Source organism: Mesoplodon mirus, assembly GCF_964341445.2.
Source record: "Mesoplodon mirus genome assembly, chromosome: 7".
NCBI lineage: Eukaryota > Metazoa > Chordata > Mammalia > Artiodactyla > Ziphiidae > Mesoplodon > Mesoplodon mirus.
The window spans coordinates 83,731,954-83,755,999 of record NC_138983.1 but is presented as its reverse complement, the minus strand read 5'-3'; the positions used below and the strand labels follow the sequence as shown (position 1 = coordinate 83,755,999).

Here is a 24,046-nt window from a genome sequence, read left to right as displayed (position 1 = left end):
ATTTTGCTGCAAAAGTATACACAGTAGTAACAAGTGGATTTTGGAAGGAACTAATATTTTGCCTTATACTGATACTACACTATTGCCCTAGACCTAGCAGCAGCCTTTACTCTTTGTTGTTTTCTTCTAAGACTAAAGAGTTTCTTTATTTTCTTCCACCAACAGATCTCAGAGCAATCTGAGTGCACTGGCCAGTTGGGACACAATTATCATTAGAATTCTTGGCTAGAGAAGAAAGCTCCTAATTTAAGAATGGCTTTTTGCCTTCTGAGAGCTCAGAAGAGCAAATTGCAAGCCATCTACATTTATAAAACATGTTTTAGTATGGAAAATTTCAAACATCTACAGAAGTAAAAAGAAAGAAGTAGAAACTTTCATCAATTGTTCTCATCAAATGTCAATTTCAGGCCAATACATTTTCTCTACACCCTCTCTGAATACTACCGCCATAATCCCCAGCAATTTTAAAGCAAATCCCAGATTTCTTTTTCTCAGTGAAAACGTCAGTATACATATTTCTAAAATGCAGGAACTGCCCTTTTTAAGCTCAACTATGTCATTATCACACATCCGCAAATAATAATAATTCCTTAATATCAACAAATAGCCAGTCAGTTCATGTTTCCTTGATTGTCCTATAAATGTATTTTTATTTTAATAACCATTATTTATTTGATTGCTGATCCAAACACAATTTCTTTTAAAGTATAGGTTTAAAAGAACTCAATTTGTTCATTTTTCTTGCAAGTATTTGTCATTGAATTCAAAGCATTCATCCAGTAGGGTTCCCAACTGTCTGGATTATGCTGATTGCATCCCCTTTATGCTTATATATTTATCATGCTCCTTTGGCCCATGTATTTACTGTCAGTTGGTAGATAGATCTAGAGCACTGACATAATTCAGGTGTGATTTTTTGTCAAGTTTACTTCATAGATAATATTGATGAATTCCAAAAGGAACTATAAAGTGTCTGTCTTACTGTGATGTTGCAGCCATTAATGATCAATGTCTAGATCCATTAATTTCTTAAGGGTACCAAATGGTGATATTCTACTAATTAGATTATTATTCATTTACTAGCTAGAAGATTATTTCATCAACTACTTGGTTGCCCTGAGTTACAGTTTAATTAGGAAAGGAAGAATAAATGTTTCTTTTATTTTATTTACCAGTTTTACAAAAAAAAGAAAAAACAGGAGAGAGAAAGGTTGACTGCAAAGTAGCTTCCAAAGATGACTAATGAGGTATTTTCTTTCTTTGTTGTTGTTTTCAGTGAGGTTGTTATAAATATCGATGCAGAGATTGTCCCCTCTTAGGCTCACGGATCCTGTTCAAGTTGGCTCCTGAGTCCTTTGCACACAACCACAGTAGTCTTTGAAGTCTTCCCAGCTCTCTTGTACGACAAGGTGTAACAGGAACATCTAATTCGTTTCTTATGCTGGATTTGAAATCAGCTATTTCTCCAAGGAGGCATTATCCACTGTGTTTATTCAAACTTGTGTTCCTTCTAGTTTAACCTTCTCTCGAGACATGTTTTTTTTTTAAACAAATTACTTACTGAATTTTTTCACCTTTTCAAATCTTGCTATTCTCCAATCACTTCATTTCTGATTTTTTCTAATTTCTTTTATGTTTTTCTTAAAACCAGTTTCTATTCCTTTTAAAATTTCTTTTACTTTTTCCGCAATATCAGGCAATAAATTTCATTTGTTCTGTGGACGTGTCTTTCTGTCACGTTTTCAGGATTTGCTGGAACTTTCTTTTCACCCTCTTTTTTCTTTTTTTTTCTCACTGATTTTCTACAGGATGTGAGTGGAATACTCTTCTGTCACTCATTTTTAAATGAAATAAGTTTCCACTTTAGGAGGGAATCATAGATCAGAATATAATTTCTAGCTTCAGAACTCCAGGGCTCACTATCTTCTATTATTTTCACAACATAATTTTTAAAAATGACCTTAAAATTTCTCAAATCCTCCTCCTCGGCCCTCCTCTGCCCATTTACCCAGGGCTCCTCTTTCTTTTCCTTGTTGAGTATGGGGGTTTGTTCTGGAATGGTGCTTTGGTTTGATAGGTGTCAAGGTTTCACAGACCCCAGAACACTTGGCATCCTCAGAACATTTCAAGGTTCTTGCACTCAGCTGCAAAGTGGAGCCTGCAAGCCGGTTTCTGTCGCTGTTCTCAGTGAGTTTTTCAATCTCAGTGAGTTCTTGAACCATAGTAACCTTTGGCTCTCCTGAAAGAGAGAGAGAGTCCTTCCCTTGTCTTCCTCCCACACACCTTGGGATACACATATGTAGGTCTTTTTCCTGTTGTTGATTTGTTCCTACCTGGCTATATGTTGCAGTTAATGTGGACACCTTGTTGTAGATGTTGTCTGTGGGTTTTTGATCTTGCTATTCTAGATGCTTTTCTTTCTTCTTTGTGGGGGTGGGGGCTTGTGTATTTAGGGGAGGGGTGGCATATTCAGGGATAAAAATCTTCTCTGTAGCCACCATCATTTCCCCAGAATCCTCTGCCATTAATATTTAAAAGAAAATCATAGGAATCATTATCCGGATCCTTAGGATAATCATTACATTGTATCTGTCTTTTTTCCAGGCTTCAAGCTGCCTGTGGCTTCCCACGTTAGTATACTGACATGACTGGGCAATGCCTAATTTGACAGGTTCTTTCTGTACTACCTTCCTCCTAATCATGACAGCCTTGTACGCTATATGTAGTCTTCTTTACTGATAGGGAATTTAGAAAATACAGGAAGCCATGGGTTTAATAGCTGAAAGTGGAATTAATGTATTATTTTTCTCAGGTAAAATATCATAAGACTCCGTAGGCCCAAGTTGTAAAATGAAATCGCAAATTTCCTGGAATCATTTTGCAAACGTGAATGCCCACATAAAGTACACTAGGACTTGAATCCAAGGAATAACACATTTTTAGAGCCTCCAGATTTATAAACTTAGTACAAGTCTGCATTACTTCTTAAGGCAACTGAAGAAAATAATTTTGTGATCAAATAAATATTGATTTTATTAACATAGTTATTTTAAAAGTTTATAAAGCTTTTAAAAAATGTTAAGGCTCTGTCAGCGTCATCAGTTGTTATTTCTTTTCTAGAATCTTGGATAAAGGAACAGTCGTTTGAGGGGAAACATGGTATAAAATGGGAAGATAATCTAACAGTGAAGATAGTTATATCTCTTCCTGTGTGATGAACTACTCCTAAGCTTGGTGGTTTAAAACAGCAGGCACTTTATCTCGTCACAATTTGTGAATCAGCAGAATGGGCTGGGATCCCCTGGGTGGATCTATCTTGCTTTCACCTGAGGTGACTACTGAGGCTGCCATCATCTGGTTGCTGAACTGGGGCTGGTTGCTTTCACATGTCTGGCCATTGATGCTGGCTGTGGCCTGGGCCTATTCTCCACTAGGTTAGCCAGGCTTCCTAACATGTCAGGTTTCCATGAGGACAAGCCCTAAAGCACGAGTACTCTCCAAGCTTCAGCTCTTGATATGCCGTTGGGCCAAAGCAAGTCATGTGACCAAACCCAGGTCAAGGTGGAACAAAACTACACAGGGTGAGAAAACGGGGGGGAGGGGCATTTTCACTGGGGGTCAGTAGTCTAACAAACTGCTGCAATGACTATATAAAGAAAAGCCCCCCGGAGGACAACTGGCAAAAAATAAATGTGTGCGGGGTGGGGTGGGGGTTTGGCATGCGGGGGCAAAGGCAGTAAACAGGGACTACCAAAATCTGAAGATTCTGGAATTTTTGGAAAATCCACTGGGATTAAAGGAGTTACACAACCATGTTCTGACACCAGAAGAAAGGTCCCAGTTGAGCATCAGGGAAGTCTAGCGCTCTTCCTCCATCGCATCAATTTCCACATTTCTTTGACTCAGCATATTTGTAGAATGAATCATGACTTTCTATACATTTTTAGTTCAGTTTTTCAAAGAAATAGTGACCTCGCTTCTATCTGCTGTGCCACAAAAATGCCGTCGAAAAAAATTCCTTCTGTTAAATCGCTCACTAGGTGAAATTGTATGTGTAACCTAGTACCAGAGAGGTATTAAGAATCGCCACAGCCGAGCCGGCCCTCCGCACCACGCACCCTATAGCAGCCAGTGGGTGAGCCGGGAGTCGAGGAGGTCACCGTGGGAAGGAGGGGCGCGGGCAACGTGTCAGCCTCCTTCCGTCTCCGTGGAGCCACCTCCTGCCTCTGGTACAGGGAGTCGTCCACAGCAGCCGTCGGTGGCCAGCCTTGCAGCGCTGTGTTCTAGGTCAGTAGCTTCCAAGACTCCAGTTGGATTCATTGGAGTAGGCAACGTGGGGAATCCAATGGCAGAAGAGCTCTTGAAACATGGCTAGCCACTCACTATTGCTGATGTGTTCCCTGATGCATGCAAAGAGCTGCTAGATGCAAGTGGACCCGGTAGTGTCTTCTGCAGCGGATGTAGCCGAAAAAGGTGACAGAATTATTACAGTGCATCAATGCGCTAGAAGCTTATACTGAAGCAAATGGAATTCAAAAAAAAGTGAAGAAAGACTATTAATAGATTCCAGTACTGTTGACCCTATGGTTTTGAGAGAATTGGCCAAAGAAGTTGAGAAAATGGGAGCAGTTTTCTCGGATGCCCCTGTTTCTGGTGGTGTGGGAACAGCTCGGTCTGGCAACCTCACATTTAGGATGGGAGGGGTTGAGCTGCTGTGGTGCATGGGCTCCCATGTGGTGCATTGTAGAGCTGTTGGGACTGGCCAGGCTTCGTAGATCTGCAGACACTTGCTGTTAGCTATTAGTAGGATTGGAACTGCTGAAGCTATGAATCTGGCACTCAGGTTAGGGCTTGACCCAAAACTCTTGGCTAAAATCCTAAATACGAGCTTAGGACGATGTTGCTCAAGTGACACTTAAAATCCTGTACCTGGGGTGATGGATGGAGTTCACCTGGCTAATTACTATCAGGGTGGATTTGGAGCAACACTCATGGCTAAGGATCTGGGATTAGCATGAGGCTCTGCTACCAGCACGAAGAGCCCAATCCTTCTGGGCAGTCAAGCCCATCAGATCTGCAGGGATGTTGTGCGTGAAGGGCTACTCTAAAAAAGACTTCTCATTCGTGGTCCAGTTTTTGCAAGAGGAGGAGACATTCTGAGTTTGCCCTCTGGCTGTGAACACTGAAACATTGAAACCAAACTGTGTCTTGGAGCCCCTTATGGCTCACTCCACAGGAAAATGGGCTTAATCAAAGGTCAACTGTCTGCTTTTGAGTGTCTAGGTCAGGGGTCCCCAACCCCTTGGCCTCGGACGGGTACCAGTCCACAGCCTCTTAGGAACTGGTCTGCACAGCAGGAGGTGAGTCGCAAGCAAGCCAGCTATAAGCTTCATCTGCCGCTCCCTATGGCTCACATTACCGCCTGAACCCCACACACCCCGCCTCCCCTCCCTGGAAAAATTTGCTTCCAGGAAACCGGTCCCTGGTTCCAAAAAGGTTAGGGACCTCTGGTCTAGGTCACAATAGATCCTGGGATTTTTCACCCATTTTAAACTGCTTATTCTTTTTATCTATTTAACAAACATATCATCTGTAATTTTTTTTTCTGCAAGCCACTGATGGTAACTGCTAGCTAGCTAGCTGATTGGCCTTTTTCAAAAGTTTGATTCCTGAGCATCTTCAGCTAAAACGCTGCCTACTTCACTCAGGATATTATTTACTCCACTTTACAAATAAAACTAAAATTGTTTTCAACAGGATAAAATCTATCCTCGAGGAAAGAAAAGAAATTGGTGTGAGAAAAGGTATTAGAGAAAGGGGAAGTATAGTGAATTACTACCTGTGTGCCTCAGAAAATTTGTCCTGTTATCCCAGTGGTGATATTCTTGCATTGAGATTACTGGTTTATTTTCTAGGAGTTGTTAAAGCAAGAGAACTCCTTGCTGCACGTTATGTAATTTGGACTCTTACAATTATCTTGGTGTGCCCCTCTTGTAACAACTTCCCATACTCAGCAAACTGTTTTTTTCATATTTTTGCTTCCTTGTACATTTTTACTGCATATTTTTTACTTCAAAAGAATGACATCTTTAGAACTGTTTCAGAGCCAGCGATGATACGTGCTTTAGATAATTATTACACTATGCTAAATATAACCATATTCTTTTGAATTGAAATAAATTTCTATGCTGATAAAAAAAGAGAGGCACATTTCATTAATGTTTAAATAGTATCCTTCCTCCTCTAAAACTTAAAATAGGATTCAGTCTGATTCCTAAAGGGTTATTTTCTTCAACAACAAGAGCTGACTTAGGCCATTTCTTGGCAGTGGAATCTGAGCATAGAGGTCTCTGTCTCACTGCCCTTTGATTCTCACTCACGGTATCCTGGGTGAATGTAATGGATGGGTGTGCCCTTATGACTTAGCCCACTGCTACTGCTCCTGATGAGGGTTAGTGGTGTGGGCCACTTTAAATCTTGCCCAGCAAAGTGCTGACATCTGGGGTTTCCTATCAAGTTTACCAGATATTCCACAGTAATTTCATAATTTACACAACATAAAAACACTGATCTTGAGCTTAGGAAAGCATTTCATTTAAACAGATACAGAACACTACTCTACAAAATGGTTTAAAATTTGTGAGCAATTACATTAAATAAACTCTAATATAAATTAATCTAATACAAGTAAAGTAATAGTCGCAAAGCTACTGGTCGCTTCAGAAGCGGTGGCTACGGATAACTTCAAAGTTGTTTCCTCAGTGCATTAAGAGGCGAAACTATTTGCTGTCAACTTCTTCTTGGGGAAGCTTTTTTCCTTAGTTTGATGCTGATTCGCGTTATGAATGTATAGGAACCACTACTGGTTCTTCCTTTCCATATTCAGTGCACCATTATACTTCTATCCTCTTAAGATCTGGATATCTGTTACTGCTACTGTTGGCTGGAGCCTGGCAGGAGGAAAGCTATCAAGAAAAAAGGTCAACAAGTGTTCAAGAGTTTTAGCATACTACTGAGACTTTTTATCTACCATAATCATAAGAAATAATAATTAAAATTACAGCCTGGTCAGTGAGACCTTGAATAAATTGTGGAAGCATCCATGTTTCCTACAGTTTCAGGGGATGGATATTTCCTGTTATTAACTCTATATCCTCTTCAACTGGAACAGAGAGACCTTTCTCTGTTGAAGCAGTTTTGTCTTTTTCCTGGGCATTTTTAGTTTTCTCTTATGAGAGACTTGTAAAGCTTACATACACAGACTTACACATACACGTATAAAGCAAAGAAGGGATAGAGTAGTCTTGAGAGGACACTGTTTTGTAGCAGGCACACAAGACAGAGGTAATACTCCCTGATTGCATTTGCCTCCCTAGCCCCATCTCCTTTGTGGAAAGCATCAGCATTCTGAGTGGTCTCTGCACCCCACTAACTGGACGGAACACTGCATTGGCATTCTTAGGGAGCATTGATGGTCCCTACGGAAACTGGTTAGAGCTTGTGCAGCCACAGTGCACAGGAAAGAATCAAATATACTTCATATAACATGCTTACTCTGTTTTGCTTAATTAGCACTTACTCCCTGTAAAAGGCTGATTTCTGCTTTGACAGGGAGTAATCGAACTCTGTATTCACCCAAACCATAAAATTAAAGTTAACATACCTCAGCTTTTCATCCTACTGGAAGAAATGTATGAAATCTAAAGTTATTTTTTAATTGCTGCTGTTTAGAATGCCTGAGGCCCATTTGCTGAACTTGTTAAAGAGCAGTGTTAATGAGGGTAGTTTTCGTTTCTTTCTTTTCCGACCACAGCATGAATTCTCAGCCCAAAGTGTGCCCTGTTTTCCACAATAGAGACGGGGAAAAGTGAGAGTCTCTCACCACAAAGCATGAGACAGCTACAAATACTTTGCTCCCAGAGTTAACATTGATGACAGTCTTTGTGGAAAAGGACTTCCTCTTTTTGCGGGAATACAGTAGAAATGCAAGTCATATTCTCCATAATTTCACTACTGGAAAAATAATTTCATAGTCCGTATATATATACGTGTATATATATATATATATATATATATATATATATATATATACACACACACATATATATATATATATATATTTTTTTTTTTGCGGTACGCGTGCCTGTCACTGCTGTGGCACTTCCTGTTGCAGAGCACAGGCTCCGCACGCGCAGGCTCAGCGGCCCTGGCTCACAGGCCCAGCCGCTCCGTGGCATGTGGGATATTCCTGGACTGGGGCACGAACCCGTGTCCCCTGCATCGGCAGGCAGACTCTCAACCACTGCGCCACCAGGGCAGCCCCATAGTCCATATTTTTTATTGGTCTTCTTAAAAACATATACAGTGTTTACAATAAGGAGTAAAAGAGAAGATTTTCAATGCGATATTTCAAGGAGCATTTTGTAAAGGCGGGATCCAGTCCCAACTTTGGAAAATTAACACACACCTATGAGATCAAAGAGTCACCTGCAAAAAATTTTATTATGTTTTTCTTTCATACTAGTTTCCTAAAGGTGCATTGTTACTTCTTGGTAATGTAATAGTCAGAAATGACTATATGGTGGCCATTTGAGGAAGAAGTAGCTCTTACATAAGTGTCTAGTGACCTTATCTCTTTTGATACAATACCTCTTGGTTTCAGAGGCTTGCACAGATTTCCTCTAAATGAATAAACTTAGTAAGATGTTTCTAACTATCAATCTAAAAGTAGATTTAGAAATCTACTTCTGAAGCAGTTTTGTTAAGTAATTATTGGTCAGTTCTCTTTCTGATTGGTACTTCTTTCTGCAAAACAAATCCCTGTACTTAGAACAATGAATACCACCATCCCTGGCTCCTTGATTATTACACAGTGATGTTTCTTGAGAAAAAAGCTTACCCTTTTTGGGGGGAAACTTCAGTCCATGAAGTAAAACTTCATTACAACTAGATCTGCTTCTAATGCCAGTGTGATGCAGATCAGTATCCCCTTTCTTTTGACTTTCCAGGCTGTGTGAAGAGAATGGTATGGTTTGGTTTAGGAAGGGTTGTAGCTTAAGAGGATTGCATTATGTTTCTGTGTCACTTTGGGGGGTTTTATTTCAATATTATATCCTGTTCTGTAAAAACACCATAGTCATTCTCTTACTTATTATTAAATAATTAAACGCTGCCCTTTGTTTACTTTCCCCTTCTGATCAGAAGACTCCTCTCCACTCTAGGCCTTGATCTGAGTTCCAATTCATCAGCTTGTAGTAGCTACGCTTCTGGTTTCTTTTTTTTTTTTTTTTTTTTTTTTTGCTGTATGCGGGCCTCTCACTGTTGTGGCCTCTCCCGTTGCGGAGCGCAGGCTCCGGATGCTCAGGCTCAGCGGCCATGGCTCACATGCCTTGCCGCTCCACGGCATGTGGGATCTTCCCGGACCGGGGCACGAACCCGTGTCCCCTGCATCGGCAGGCGGACTCTCAACCACTGCGCCACCAGGGAAGCCCTACACTTCTGGTTTCTGAAGTCAGTCAGATATGGGTCCCATTTCTGTCTTCATCAGTTATAATTTATTCTCTGATATATGCATACCAGAGCTGGCAGTGACAAACATTTTGCTTCTCCTTATAGGGTTCTGTGCATTTTAATAGAGGATCACAATATTTTAAGCAGAGCTGGGATGGGGTGGAAAGAAAGAGCAGGAAAACATGCTTTTAGGAAGGTCTGAAATACAAATCACATGGAGGTAACTGCTTGAGAGAAAACCACCCCTACCTGAGTATTGTCAATAAAGTAGCACAGGGAGGCAAACGAATCAATTGTTCACTAAAAATGTTTTTCTTTAGAAGAATAAAATTCACAAGAAAGCCTCATTGCAAATAAAATATATTTGTTTTCCTAAAGGAAGATATTTGAAAAGTCGTAGTAAATACCTGCTTTGACCTTCTGTGTCCCTAGTGTTCTATCTCCACTAAGTTTTATGAACACTACATAGAGGAGGAGCCTGAGTCTCAAAGACCATAAGTAAGAGATGGATTCCAGAGCCTTTGCAAGGTCCATTATGCCCCATGACTTCCCATTGCTTGTGCTGTTCATCCAGATAGGTGCTTAGGATACCAGAATGAATACATCTCTTTCGAGAGGTTTTTAACAGACATTAGATACTAAACAAGTACAACACCTAACAAATAGAACAGAATGCTTTATTTAAAGCAGAAACAGAATAAATGCTCACCTAGTATCGTTTAAATCCCCTTTAAATTATTTTTTGAATGAACATGTTTATATTTGAGGGTATTTTCTTATTTTTTCCTAGTTCCCTTTACTTGCACCTCCTTTCTTTTTCTCTTTTCCCAACTGAAACGTTTATGGTTTCAAAAGTAATTACTTCTTGAAGAAAGTTTTCGTGTATACTAAGTGCTACCTAATGGAAGCCATAAGCATAGAGTCTGCTAGCATTTAGAGTGGTATAATACATAGCCAGGTTGAATCAAGTGGGAGAGAAGGTTAATCATTCTTTTAAACTGGCAGTGTTGCCGGAGGTGGATTGATATGCTTTTTGAATCTCTTATGTCCTGTAAGTCCCCTTGATCACAATCACTATGTTAATGGTTGAGGTTTTGAATTAGAGGTGTCTCCTGGGCTCAGCTGGGCCAAGTCCCTTCATCTCTCTGGCCATATTAGGTGATAGTTTTCTCATTTCAATACACGATCTATGTTAGAGGGAGTGTTGACTATACCAGACTTTCAACGTGAGCACCCAGAAAGTGGAAGAATCTCTCTATTGGTGATTAATCATAACTCTTTTCATTGTGAATATAGTCCTTCCCTTAGGTAAGGCAGGAACACCATGAAAAATAGAAAGTTCTCGGGTGTCTGTGGAAGCTGGAGTGCTCTCGACCTGTCAGCTCACTGGCAGAGCAGGCTTCGTCCGGACACTAGAGAACAAAATGTGAAATTGGCACCAGCCAGCCTCTCCATTGCACAGGATATCCCTATTTAAATTTGACAACCAGGATATTTTACAATTTGAAATTCTTGTCATCTGGTTTTCTTTAGTTTTTTCTTTGGGTTGAAAAGACTGAGAAGCTTGTTAAAAAATCTGGAATTCTGATGGTGAGGCTTAACCAGATGTATTGAGTCATCAATCAGCAAACATTGACCAACGCTTACCATTCCCCCAGTTACTATACTAAGGACCCAGACACGTCTCAGGTAGTGGCCTTGCTCATTCACTGTATTTACAGTACTTTTTTCTAAATGTAACCAGAGCTCAGGTAAAGACAAGACATTGATTTGAGTCTGAAGTAAACAAAGCTGACTGGTCTGATCCCTTCAGTTTCCAGAATTATTTTGTTTCAGGTAGTAATTTTCCCAGACCAATAGAACAAAGTTCTATCGTCTATTTATTTAATATTTTATCACAATAGTCCTTGCCCCTTTGACCTCTAGTGAGGAAACTTGCATAAGAAACTGAAATATGCTTAGGTTCTATGGGTAAGTGCAGGTAATGATATGAATGAAATTGAAAATGAAAGCCAAAGGTGGAAAAGGCAGTTCTGAATAGTTGAAGTAAGACAGAGGTATTTGAAAAATCAAGTAGAAAAGATACCATAAGGAATGGAGAGCTTCTGGAAGTTTTCTAATAGGTGAGGGGTTGGTACATCTTTTTTTTTTTTTTTTTCCTTAATAACATGTCTGGCAGTTGTATGCCAGAGAAAGTTATAAGGGGGTTGACTATATGCATGAAGTCCAGTGAGAACACTGTTTCTGTAGGCCACTGACGATGTTCTGAGTGTACATTCTATAGTACCAGAAATTAAGTTAGGAAACAAAGGGTAATCTGATGTCATTTTAAATGAAATTTCACAAATGATTAGAGCTAAAAGGTGTCTTTTTTCTCTCAGCCAACACGTTGAGCACGTACTATGGGGCAAACACTGTGCTTATGGGTAAGAGATAAAAGAAAAAGGCCAGAGGAACTCAAAAGAGAGTGTGAGAGATGCATGAACAATGCATTACAATCGAGTAGGGATAGGCTATTAAATAAATAGATCATAAAAATATAAATTTGTAAAACAGAACTTGGAGTCAGTAACCCTTCTAGGGGATATTAAAGAGAATGCCAACAATGAGGGGTCTTGGAATTAGGTTTTGAACGTCAGTAGGAATGTTCCACGTGGAGAGAAGGTCGGGGCATACCAGGCAGAAGGAACATCCTGGACTTGAGAACCAACACAATATATGTAAGTGACTGTAAATGAGATTCTTTTTGACTAGAGCATAGGGTATAAGTTGCCAAATGGTAGAAAATAGAGTATAAAAGTTAGGCTGGAATGAAAGTATAAAGTGTGATAATTCTTATGATGAAAGATAGGTGTTTTCTACAAAATGGGTTACTTACAAATATTTTAAAAATAGAGACCCCGGAGAGAGGAGCACGCCCGAGGAGCAGCCCCCGGACCGGAGCCTTGGGAGCCCGGGGCTGGTGAGTGAGTCCCGACGGGGTAGGTGTTGCGTCTGCAGGCCTGCAGGCGGTTGTGGAGCCTGCGGCCCTTGGAGAGCAGGGCTTGCGAGACCGCGGCTTGGAGAGCGGGGCTTGGCTTTGCCCGCCCCAGGGCCCGCAGTAGAGCCACCGGGAGGGTTTGACTGCTTCCTGGAGGTGGAGGGGCTGGGCTGGAGGACAGGGCTGGCTGCTCCGGATGGGGCTCCCCTGGGACTTGTGAGCTCCGGGTGTCCTGGTGGAGCAGGGTCCACAGGCTCGGCCGGGACGTGCCGCGTCCTCCCCTCCGTCCAACCCCGATCCTCCTCCTCCTCCCGCTCCTGTCGCCGTCTGGGCATCTCGCACGTGTGTCTCAAGGCGCGTCAGCACCTTGGTTGTCTAATGTAAGCGTCCGCCGCCCCCCTGGGTTGTGCCCTGTGGAGTCGCCCAGTGTAATCAGTGCAGGATGAGTCTGCAGGGCTTCTGTCCTGCTGCCTCGGGTGAGGAAGGAAGCGATGGGGCCTGAGGAGGGAGATGACTTGTCCTAGACCCTCACCGGGTGTGCACGTGGGGTCGCTCACAGGACTCCAAACTCCTAGGGCAGGTGTTCTGTCCACTTAAAGTCAGTTTTAATAAAAGATGTTTTTGAGCGTCGCACTTAAGTTTGTAAAGTTTGTACAAATCATTGCAAGACAAGCGCACCTGAGTGTGTCCCTTTATTCTGGGTATCCTGTGGATGTTCTGATCTAAGTTGTTAACAGACTGAGAAGAGGTAAACTATAAGCGTTTTTAAATTTCATATTTAATGATGGAGGTTTATTTTAATAGGATTCAGTGTACACTCACTATGGAAAAATAAAGTATCCCCTCAGGTACCAGAGTCACGTGGGAGCTACAGACCTGAGGGTGGTTGCTCCCTCCTTATTCTCACAGGCCCTTCTGAAGGTGAAAGGACGGGTCTCCCACAGGTGTCTCTTGTGGAGCGCGGGGCGGGTGCTCGTGCACCCCGAGCCGCTTCAGTCGTAGCTTCACTGCCTGCGTTTTCCTTCTCCAGGTCCGCCTCCACTGTCACAGTCCTGCACGTTGTTCCAAGAGCAGCGGAAAATGAATCAGCCTCTGGTGAGTTTTGCTGTTTATGTGTTTACCTGCTGCTGTTCTTTTGTGATAACACCTTGGGAGGCGAATAGTTCAAAAGTTAAAATGGGAAAGTAGGAGTAGGTAAAAGATGTGGTTAGACAAAGTGTAGAGGAGCAGGTCAGTACCAAGTGTTTCTGGCAAGTTCTACGTGTAGATCCCAGGATCCTCTCAGAGCCACAGTACAAGCCTCGTGTTCTTGACATTTGTGGCAAAACACCATCCCTTGCTTGACTTACATTGTCCTGCCGAAGCACTTTTGTTCTCGAGCGTTAAAAGGTTTCCTTGAGGATCCCGCTGTAGGCCGCGAGCCTTCCTGAGTGACAGCCCCTAACGTGTTGACGTTGGTGCCTTCCTTGTACTTCCTGTAAGCTGAGAGCGTGCTGTCCAGGGAGCACTCAGTGCATATAACTTGTCTGTTCAGTAGAACACCGTTGTCACATAGGTACATTGTTTCCAGTGCTCAGTCGAGGGATGCAATGAGGATCATCTGGAAGAACAGCCTTGTCACCCTTCCAGTAAATTTCCCTCTTTGTCTCTTACAATCTCAGAGGGTCGCGTTACACACCATGCAGTGAGGTCTCTGGCAAAGATTCTTGTTTCCCAGCTGAATTGTATCGTGCAGCCTGCGGTCTTGGTTCTGCCCCTCCATGGAACCTGATCCGGTTGAGGTGACCTGGCATCCAGCATACAAAGCAGTGGAGATTTGCCAGTCGTCACCTCAGACCACTGTCGCCTTGCCATCTGCAGAGTCTGCTCTGTTGGTTTCTGTGACAGATCTCTCCTTGCTGTCTTCCTGACTGATTCTTTCTTCCGCCCTCTTTGTGTGTTGTCTTTTCCCCCTTGGTTCATGACTCTTCAACCCGTCTGATCTCACCCTCTGGTGCTTTTCACCTCCAACTCTGTCAGTTCTCCCACCTGGACCAGATAGATGCCTCTGTCCAGCCACTTGCCAGCATCTCTATGGAGTTTGTCCAAAGGGCACCTCGAATTACTAGATCCAGTAGATCCAGAAATGATTATTTACAGCTCCCCTGCCCCTTGCCTTGTCCTGTTGTCTCTGGTGGCTCATCGTTGCATCATCCAGCCTGTCACCTGCCCAGAAAAATGAGTTCATTGTAAAGTCCTTCTCCATCCTCTGTTACCACGTTGTAGTGTGAGGCTTGTTAATGTCGTATTCTAAATGTTTTTTATTTGTTCTCCTTCATCCCATACTTGCTACCATTAAAACAGCTTATCTTTTCATTCCTGTAGTTACAGAAACTTTTCTTCTGTGCCGCTACCTCTTTCGTCCAGCAGCTCAAGTGTATTCTCCACGCTGAGTATTTCTCCTAAAATATTAATCACAGCATTTTGTCTGCATGTGGGAAGCACTTTAGAGGTTCCCTGGGTGACTGGACAAACGAGGTTGCCGTTCCGCGGAGCCATGAACCATCGAGCCCAGCACTGGGGGGAGGTCGTAGCTCGCCGATGATGCGTTTGGATGGATCTGTGGGGTAAAATCCTGATCGGAGAGGCTTAGGAGAGAGGAGTGGGAGAACTGGGTTTGTTCTGGTCCCAACTTTTTCAAGACATTTTGCTGTGACGGGGAAAATAGAAACTGGACAGTAGCTGGGGTAGGAGCTGAGGTCCGGGGAGGATGTTGTGTTGTGTTGTGTTGTGTTGTGATGAGAGAAATAACAGTGGGAATGATCCAGTAGATGCGTGTGGGGGAGGGGAGAGCTGCTGCCCGTGGTCCTGGAGTGGGGAGGGGATGGCTGAGCAGGGTTGCAGGTGGGGAAGCCCTCCGATGGCTTCTGTGTTCTCAGGGAAGCAGCTCCTCAGCTGAGGGTGAGGGTGAGGTTGGGGGTTTGAGGGGAGAGCAGAGCTCGGGGGCCCAGCTCCGTCGTGACCATCAGCACACAGTGCGTCCAGCTGGGAAGACTGCACTTGCCTCCCTGCCTGAAAAGCCGTCTCCTTTCTTAAATGCGGGAGTAATTACTCTCTGGGGAGCCTGTGTAATTACATGGGTGCTTCTCGGCTCCAAGCGAATTGAGTGCCAGTTCTGGCCATGGACATTTTCTTCTCTGCTGATGGAAGGGTCCCCAGAGGAAGTGTCCTGCTTGCCTGGCTCTTGGCCTCGAGGACCCTTCACACCATCTAGTGTTGTGTCTTTTATCCTTGACATAAGCATCAAATGTCTTCAGTTTCTGCATGTGATCTTAAGACGCAATTCCCTGCTTCCAGGAGCTTCTGTTCTCCTCGGGAAAGGCACTTCACAGACGTAATTACAGGAGAGGACGGGAATCCTGCCCGTCGATACGTAGGGAACTCCAGAGTGCTGACAAAGCAGAGCCTGCTTTTATTTATTTATTTATTCATGTTAATTTTTTATTTGTTTACTATTTAACTTATTCAGTTTCAGCTGCGTTGGGTCTCTGTTGCTGCGCGCGGGCTTTGTTCTCTAGTTGCGGCGAGCGGGCGCTACTCTTCGTGGTGGTGCGCGGGCTTCTCATTGCGGTGGCTTCTCTTATTGTGGAGCATGGCTTCTAGGCATGTGGGCTTCAGTAGTTGCGGGTCCCGGGCTCAGTAGTTGTGGTGCGCAGGCTCTAGAGTGCAGGCTCAGTAGTTGTGGCGCATGAGCTTAGTTGCTCCGCAGCACGTGGGATCTTCCCGGACCAGGGTTCCAACCCGTGTGCCCACTATTGGCAGGTGGATTCTTTTTTTTTTTTTTTTTTTTAACTTATTTTATTTTTTTGCTTTATAACAAATTTAATCAGTTATACATATACATATGTTTGCATATCCCCTCCCTTTTGCGTCTCCCTCCCACCCTCCCTATCCCACCCCTCCAGGCGGTCACAAAGTACCGAGCTGATCTCCCTGTGCTATGCGGCTGCTTCCCACTAGCTATCTACCTCACGTTTGGTAGTGTATATATGTCCATGCCGCTCTTTCACTTTGTCACAGCTTACCCTTCCCCCTCCCCATATCCTCAAGTCCATTCTCTAGTAGGTCTGTGTCTTTATTCCTGTCTTACCCCTATGTTCTTCATGACATTTTTTTTTCTTAAATTCCATATATATGTGTTAGCATACAGTATTTGTCTTTCTCTTTCTGACTTACTTCACTCTGTATGACAGACTCTAGGTCTATCCACCTCATTACAAATAGCTCAATTTCATTTCTTTTTATGGCTGAGTAATATTCCATTGTATATATGTGCCACATCTTCTTTACCCATTCATCCGATGATGGACACTTAGGTTGTTTCCATCTCCGGGCTATTGTAAATAGGGCTGCTATGAACATTTTGGTACACGTCTCTTTTTGAATTATGGTTTTCTCAGGGTATATGCCCAGTAGTGGGATTGCTGGGTCATATGGTAGTTCTATTTGTAGTTTTTTAAGGAACCTCCATACCGTTCTCCATAGTGGCTGTACCAATTCACATTCCCACCAGCAGTGCAAGAGTGTTCCCTTTTTTCCACACCCTCTCCAGCATTTATTGTTTCTAGATTTTTTGATGATGGCCATTCTGACTGGTGTGAGATGATATCTCATTGTAGTTTTGATTTGTATTTCTCTAATGAGTAAAGATGTTGAGCATCCTTTCATGTGTTTGTTGGCAGTCTGTATATCTTCTGTGGAGAAATGTCTATTTAGGTCTTCTGCCCATTTTTGGATTGGGTTGTTTGTTTTTTTGTTATTGAGCTGCATGAGCTGCTTATAAATTTTGGAGATTAATCCTTTGTCAGTTGCTTCATTTGCAAATATTTTCTCCCATTCTGAGGGTTGTCTTTTGGTCTTGTTTATGGTTTCCTTTGCTGTGCAAAAGCTTTGAAGTTTCATTAGGTCCCACGTGTTTATTTTTGTCTTTATTTCCATTTCTCTAGGAGGTGGGTCCAAAAGGATCTTGCTGTGATTTATGTCATAGAGTGTTCTGCCTGTGTTTTCCTCTGTGAGTTAGACAGTGTCTGGCCTTACCTTTAGGTCTTCAATCCATTTTGAGTTTATTTTTGTGTTATGGTGTTAGGTAGTGTTCTCATTTCATTCTTTTACAGGTAGCTGTCCAGTTTTCCCAGCGCCACTTATTGAAGAGGCTGTCTTTTCTCCATTGTATATTCTTGCCTCCTTCATCAAAGCTAAGGTGAGCATATGTGCGTGGGCTTATCTCTGGGCTTTCTATCCTGTTCCATTGATCTATATTTCTCTTCCCCAGAGTATATTTCAATAAAGGTATGTACATTGTTTGTTTAGACACAAGGCTGTCGCACACTTAACAGACTACAGTATAGTGTAAACAGAAGCTTTTCATGCACGGGTACACCAGAAATTTCATGTGACTCGCTTTATGGCGGTATTGGCTTCATTGCAGTGTTCTGGAACTGAAGCTGCAGTGTCTCTGAGCTGGGCCTGTGTACCCAGAAGTGGGATTGCTGGATCATATGGAATTTTTATTTAAAAGATTTTGAGAAAACTCCATACTGTTTTCCACAGTGCCTGCACAATGTTACATTCCTGCGTACAATATGCAAGGGTTACGATTTCTCTACCACCTTGACAACTCTCATCTTTAAAAAAAAATAAAAAATTGTAGGCATTCTAACAGATGTGAGGTAGTATCTCATGATGATTTTGATTTGCATTTCCCAGATGATTAGTGACGTTGAGCACCTTTTCATGTACCTGGTGCTGTGTTACATCTTTCTAACGCACATACACACACACAGAGGGATAGAAGGAATCTTTTGGAAGTGATGAGTATATTACCGTGATGGTGGTGATGGTATCACAGGTGTGTGCATATGTCCAAACTCATCAAGTTATATACATTAAACATGGGCTAGATTTTGTATATCAGTTCTACGTAAATAAAGCTGTAAAAGCCCAGCAACAAGTGGTGTATTTCATGAGCCAGTGAAGCCCAGGTACATCTTGTCTCCTCTCCCAGGGGTGAACCCAAGCAGCCTTTGAACTTGGCTCACTTTCTGTTTCTTTAGTTTCCCCTTCTATTACTTTTGTGTTTCTCCTTTGTTTTCAGATTCCAGCGAAGTGGTTCCCCATTTGTGGCAGCAGTGATTCTGAGTTTGGCTCTGTCGTTTGAAGACTTGATGGTCTCTAAAGGGATGAAGTTTCTACAGAACTAATCTCAGTTAGGTGAGAGGTAACAGAGGATCTAGTTTGTTAGTCTTTTCTTAGTCTTTTCTGTTTGTCTATTTGTCTACTTTGACAAGCTCAAATCAATGAAGAATCTCTTGCCCAATGGGATGAGAACGGCTCTTTAATATCTAGACTGGTGAGTGTTTATTCCTGACCCAAGTCTAAGACTTAAAACTGCAGGTAAAAGTTCCATTTCTCTGTATGTCTGTGTGTCTGTAATTCAAAAAGGTCTTTACCTCTGACAGTGCGAGTATGTAATGTTTTCCTACTTCTGGATCTATTAAAGTAGATTGTAGAGTCTGTTAAATTAAAGGGTTTCTGTCCTGATTGGCTTACAAAGATACAAATGTGCTTATAAAAATTATATATCCCTAAAATTCTCAGAGAGAAAGGAATTAGAACTTCTAATACTTTAAATGTGCTAGAAAAATATTCTTATTGAAATCAAGTCAGGGAATTCCCCAGCGGTCCAGTGGTTAGGACTCGGTGCTTTCACTGCCAGGGTCCAGGTTCAGTCCCTGGTCAGGAACCTAAGATCCAGCAAGCCCCTCGGTGCAGCCAAAAAAAAAAAAAAAATCAACTCAGAAATTTAAAGACTTCAAGTTTACATAATTTAGGTAAATCTTTGACACATGAAGCTAGTTTAATATTTTTGGTTTAATAAAAAGTTATTCGTATCTTATTTATCAGTATTAGGCATACATTTAAAACAATTCTACTTGGGTGTGTTCTTCCTAAATTTATATAGGTGTGCCCATCAACTAAGCTCATATTACTTCTACTTAATGTTTAAGGTTATGAAAACTGTAAGTTTGTGTTTAACCACATTTAGTTTTTATTCTGACAGACTTTCTTTCAACAGTAACTATGTTTTCTACTGTGTTAGCTTGTCGATAAATTCCCAGATCTTCAGTTTACGTAAACCCTTGAACTGATACTAAATTGTGTTACTTACTGGATAATCATTGGATACCGAGGTCATTTGTAAGCAAGACAGAAACCTGAGGCATTGATTACTAAGCATAATCTCAAGTTATATGCTCTTGCTGCATATGTTTACTTGTTACCTAGAGGCTCTGTCTGTGGGTGTGTTAATGAATGTGTTTGTCTCTGCCACTTGAATAAGTTGTGTAAGGGATGTTTGTGGCTGTGTAAAGTTGTGTTATGTGTGTTCATGAGCTGTGCTAGCCTGAAATGCTGATGTGTGATGGGCAGTTGTCAATCATTCACTCCTAGTTTCCTTTGTGAAATGGAAGTAACTTTGGTTCAAAGTTAGTATTAATATTACTATGAATGAGGCTTGACCCATAGTGATGTTATCGGCTGGAACAGAACTCAGGTTCAGCTGCTCATCGCTCAGAAGTCAGTGTTCCAGAGACAAGGGTTGGTGGAAGAAGAAAGATGCTTTATTCAGGAAGCTGGCAACCTGGGAAGATGGTGGGCTAGTGTCCCCAATACCATCTCCCAGTTGCCAATGAGAGGGAAAAGGGGTTGATAGGGAAAAGACGGGAAGTCTCTGGGCTGTGCCGGTGGGGGCTCCGTGCAGAGTAGCACAGTCAGCTCTGACCATCCTCTTGAAATTGGTCATGCAGCGGTGTGGTCAGTGTCATGTTGATTGTTTCAGGCACAGTTAATCTTCAATTCCAGTGTTGGTTTGTTCCCATTTCCTTGAGGCCAGTTCCTGGAATTGTGTAAGCCATCGGTTCAGGTCTGCTCAAGATGGAGCAGCTTGTGTCATAGCTCCAGTCTGGTCATCATACAGTTAGCTTTCTCCTCTTGTAGTGGTTTTAGTATCTGCAAAACAAGTTAGGAGTGTGTGTCTGACACTGTTACTTATGTCCTTCGGGAGGAACTAAAGATTCTGTGACTGCTGTTGTCCTAATCAGTAACTGCTTGAACCTGTTCTTTGGTGACTCAGGGGAGGCCTGGGAGACTGCAGCTATTTTACAGACAAGAGGCAGGGGACATGGAAGGGCCCTGCATGGTCCTGCTTGGTTCCAGCAACCGAGAGGTACAACTTTGTATGCAAGATAATGCGATGTAGTTTTGTTTATTAACAGGAACAAAAATCGTTTGGTCCTAAAGTAAAATGACTGATTGTTCCAGCACCAGAAAGAGGATAGTGAAGGACACAACCTGAATGGGTATAGAAAGTTGTAGGAGACGGGTAGAAAGGGAATTTTATTTGTCTGAGCCGAAGGCAGCTCAGTTTTGATGTTTATTCCAGAGATTTTCAAAAAAGAGCTTATGGTTCTCTTAGTAGCAAATATTATATTGATGCAAAGCTGGAGTTTGGTTTTCTCTCTGTACAAATGATAAATTTTTTTCATGGAGTATTGGTCTCTTTAATAAGTGGTTGGAAAAGTTGTTCTCTAAATCTGCCTAAACAGCAGAGATTCTGTATCTCACTGGAAGAGGTTTCTGCACCTAGTTCTGAATTCATCCGGCCTTATTATTTTTTTGAAAATAAATGCACAGGGACTTCCCTGGTGGCTCCTTGGTGAAGAATCCGCCCGCCAGTGCAGGGCACACTGGTTCAAGCCCTGGTCCGGGAAGATCCCACGTGCTTTTAGAAACTAGAGCACGGAAAGACTAAGGTCACGTGAAATTTGAAACGCTAAATATTGTCATAGTGTTAAGCAGTTTGAAGATTGTTGGAAGAAATTATTTGTCATTCATTCAAGCAATAAACATTTGATGAATACTTGCAAAACATAAAAAACCTCTAGAGCCCGTGAGCCACAACTACTGGAATCGACGTGCCTAGATCCCATGCTCCGGAACAAGAGAAGCCACCGCATGGAGACGCCGACGCACCGCAATGAAGAGTCGCCCCCTCTCCACTGCAACTAGAGAAAGCCCACGTGCAACAAGGAAGACCCAACGCAGACAAAAATAAATAAATATATAAATAAATGTATTGGGGGAAAAAAAAGAAAGAAAATAAATGCACAACAAAATTTCTGCATTTCTGAGAAAGTTAAGCTTCCTTAAAACTGTGTTCCTTTTGGTCTGTTTTTTTTTTTTTTTTTTTAAAGTCTACTGTCAGGAACTCCCTGGCACTTCAGCGGTTAGGATTCTGCGCTTCCACTGCTAGAGGCCTGTTTTCGATCCCTGATCAGGGAACTAAGATCCTGCAAGTTGCGTGGCGAGGCCGAAAAAACAGCCAAGACAAAATAATCGTCTCTTGGCTGTTAAACAAAGTCAAGGACCTTTAGTTCCTCCTCAAGGGCTATTGGGTAATATTCTGAGCCACATCCTTGGAGCTGTTTGGCAGAGACTGAAACCCCCAGCAGGTGGAAGAAGTTAACTGCATGTTGCCCACAAGCACGTAGACCCCAGACCAGTTGGAACCAGAAGGCTGATGATGTTGAGTCCCCGTTACCTCACCACTGACCAATCAGAAGAATGACCGTGAGCTGATCACGCACCCTGTAACCCTCTCTTCAACATGTAGCCCCTTTCTCTTTTCCCTGTATAGTCCTCAAGCAAAACTTCAGGAGGGGAGAGTTGGTTCTTCGGGACACGAGTCCACCTCTCTTCTGGACTGCCGGCTTCCTCAGTAAAGCTATCTTTCCTTTTACCCAAGAGTTGTCTCTCAGTATTGGAGTCCTGAATGATGCAAGACCTGCCTCATCTTCTGTAGTTTTCTCTACATGAAAAATAATTGAGGACTATTTTTCAGAGTTAAGAAATGTGGTTGGATAATCACAACGCCATTAAGCAACACCTCGTTGGACAGCAAAGAGGCGAAGCCGACTGGTAATGACCACACACATCCTGACTGTGAGAAGACTTTCGTCTTTATTGTAGTTCCCCAAAAGCTGCATCGCACGGTACTCTTGAACAATCTAAAATAACATACAAACATGCTGAGGCAAGTTAAAAAATTAGGACTGAATTCCCACAATTCAATAATGAGAACTAAAAAAATACAAAATTTATGCTTACAAGAATTGGGAGGAAATACCCACTATGCTATAAGTAGAATGGAAATATGATGTAATAGATAAAATCAACAATCTCTCTTGAAAATGTGAGTAAAACTGTATATATGTGTAAATATACAACAGCTACAGTTCTCATCACAAAAGTTTGTAGTAATAAGATGTTTCAAAATGAAGACTATTTCAAAACTATTTAAAATAAATATATAAATATAAAATATAAAAATACAATAATTTTATAGGTGACATTTTCAAAATAAGCCAGTGAAACTTAAGTCATGAGTCATGACCCTGTGGCTGTAATTATATATATATATATATATTTTTTTTCCTAATTATATATTTTAATGTTATTCCCTCCTATTCTGAGCCGCTACACTCCACCTTCAAATGCTTCTAGACTGGGGCAAACAAGTGTATAAAAAATGGGACCTCCAATGTTCGTCTCAGGGGAGATGGAAATGAAATGATCTGAAAATTGAGGTGGTGCCTTCCAAAAGGGTGGAATCTGAATAAACCCTGTTTTCTTATTGTCCTGCCACAGACTCCTAGAAGCACACCCCGCTCCTAGGAGTATAACACGAAAACTGGCCTCCGCTCATTCTAGAAGATGCTGGCTTCTTCTCGATGATCTGCACAAGAGGCTTCTCCCTTCCTTCTTCACGGCTGTCGTCAGTGTCTGGATTGACCTCTTGTTGAACATCCTCATCTCTCCTGGGCTCTGTGATCTGGAAGTAAGAGAAGGAGCAAGGATGTCAGATTTCAAAGTGGCAACTGTCCAGATATAAAGGTTTTCACATTCTTAGTCAATTCTAACCAGAATTGAGACTCATTTATGATTGGAGTTTTATCTCAAATTCTCCATTCTGAACCCCAGTCCTGAACCATTCATTGTTTTCAAGTGCGATTCTTGGACTTTGGTGACCCTGACTCCAAAAACTACTGAATGCACCCAAGGTCAGGCCCAGTAATCTGCTTTATAGCCCAGACTCCAGGTGATTCTGCTCAGGGAGCTGGCATTTGGAGAAGGCTGCTTTAGTCTTAACTCACCTTGGTCCTTTGGCACCACTTAAATTCTGAACTTGGAAGCACACTACAGACATCACTGACAAGTCAACATCGTGGACCAGGAGACCTGAGGCCGGATCCCTAACCCTAACCCTGCATCCTAATGTCTATGTTATTATTAAGTTTTCATTTATTTACTTATTTTCTTTCTTTTATTTTTGGCTGCATTGGGTCTCTGTTGCTGTGTGTGGGCTTTCTCTCTGTTGCTGTGTGTGGTGAGCGAGGACTACTCTCTGTTGCTTCTCCTGACGGCTTCTCTTGTTGCGGAGCACGGGCTCTAGGCGCACAG

At 42.2% G+C, this 24,046-nt stretch overlaps 1 long non-coding RNA gene across 3 annotated transcripts in view; it reads left to right on the top strand.

Moving 5' to 3' along the window:
* Positions 1 to 24,046, top strand: part of LOC309807699 — a 69,939-nt gene that overhangs the window by 27,206 nt on the left and 18,687 nt on the right. The window contains exons 2-3 of one of the 3 annotated variants that reach the window (XR_014294634.1): positions 13,521 to 13,585; positions 23,234 to 23,894. This is a non-coding gene — a long non-coding RNA (uncharacterized lncRNA). Of the gene's footprint in view, positions 1 to 13,520; positions 13,586 to 17,643; positions 21,727 to 23,233; positions 23,895 to 24,046 lie in introns of those variants that run through there. The other 2 variants (XR_014294635.1, XR_014294633.1) reach the window with 2 other exon arrangements.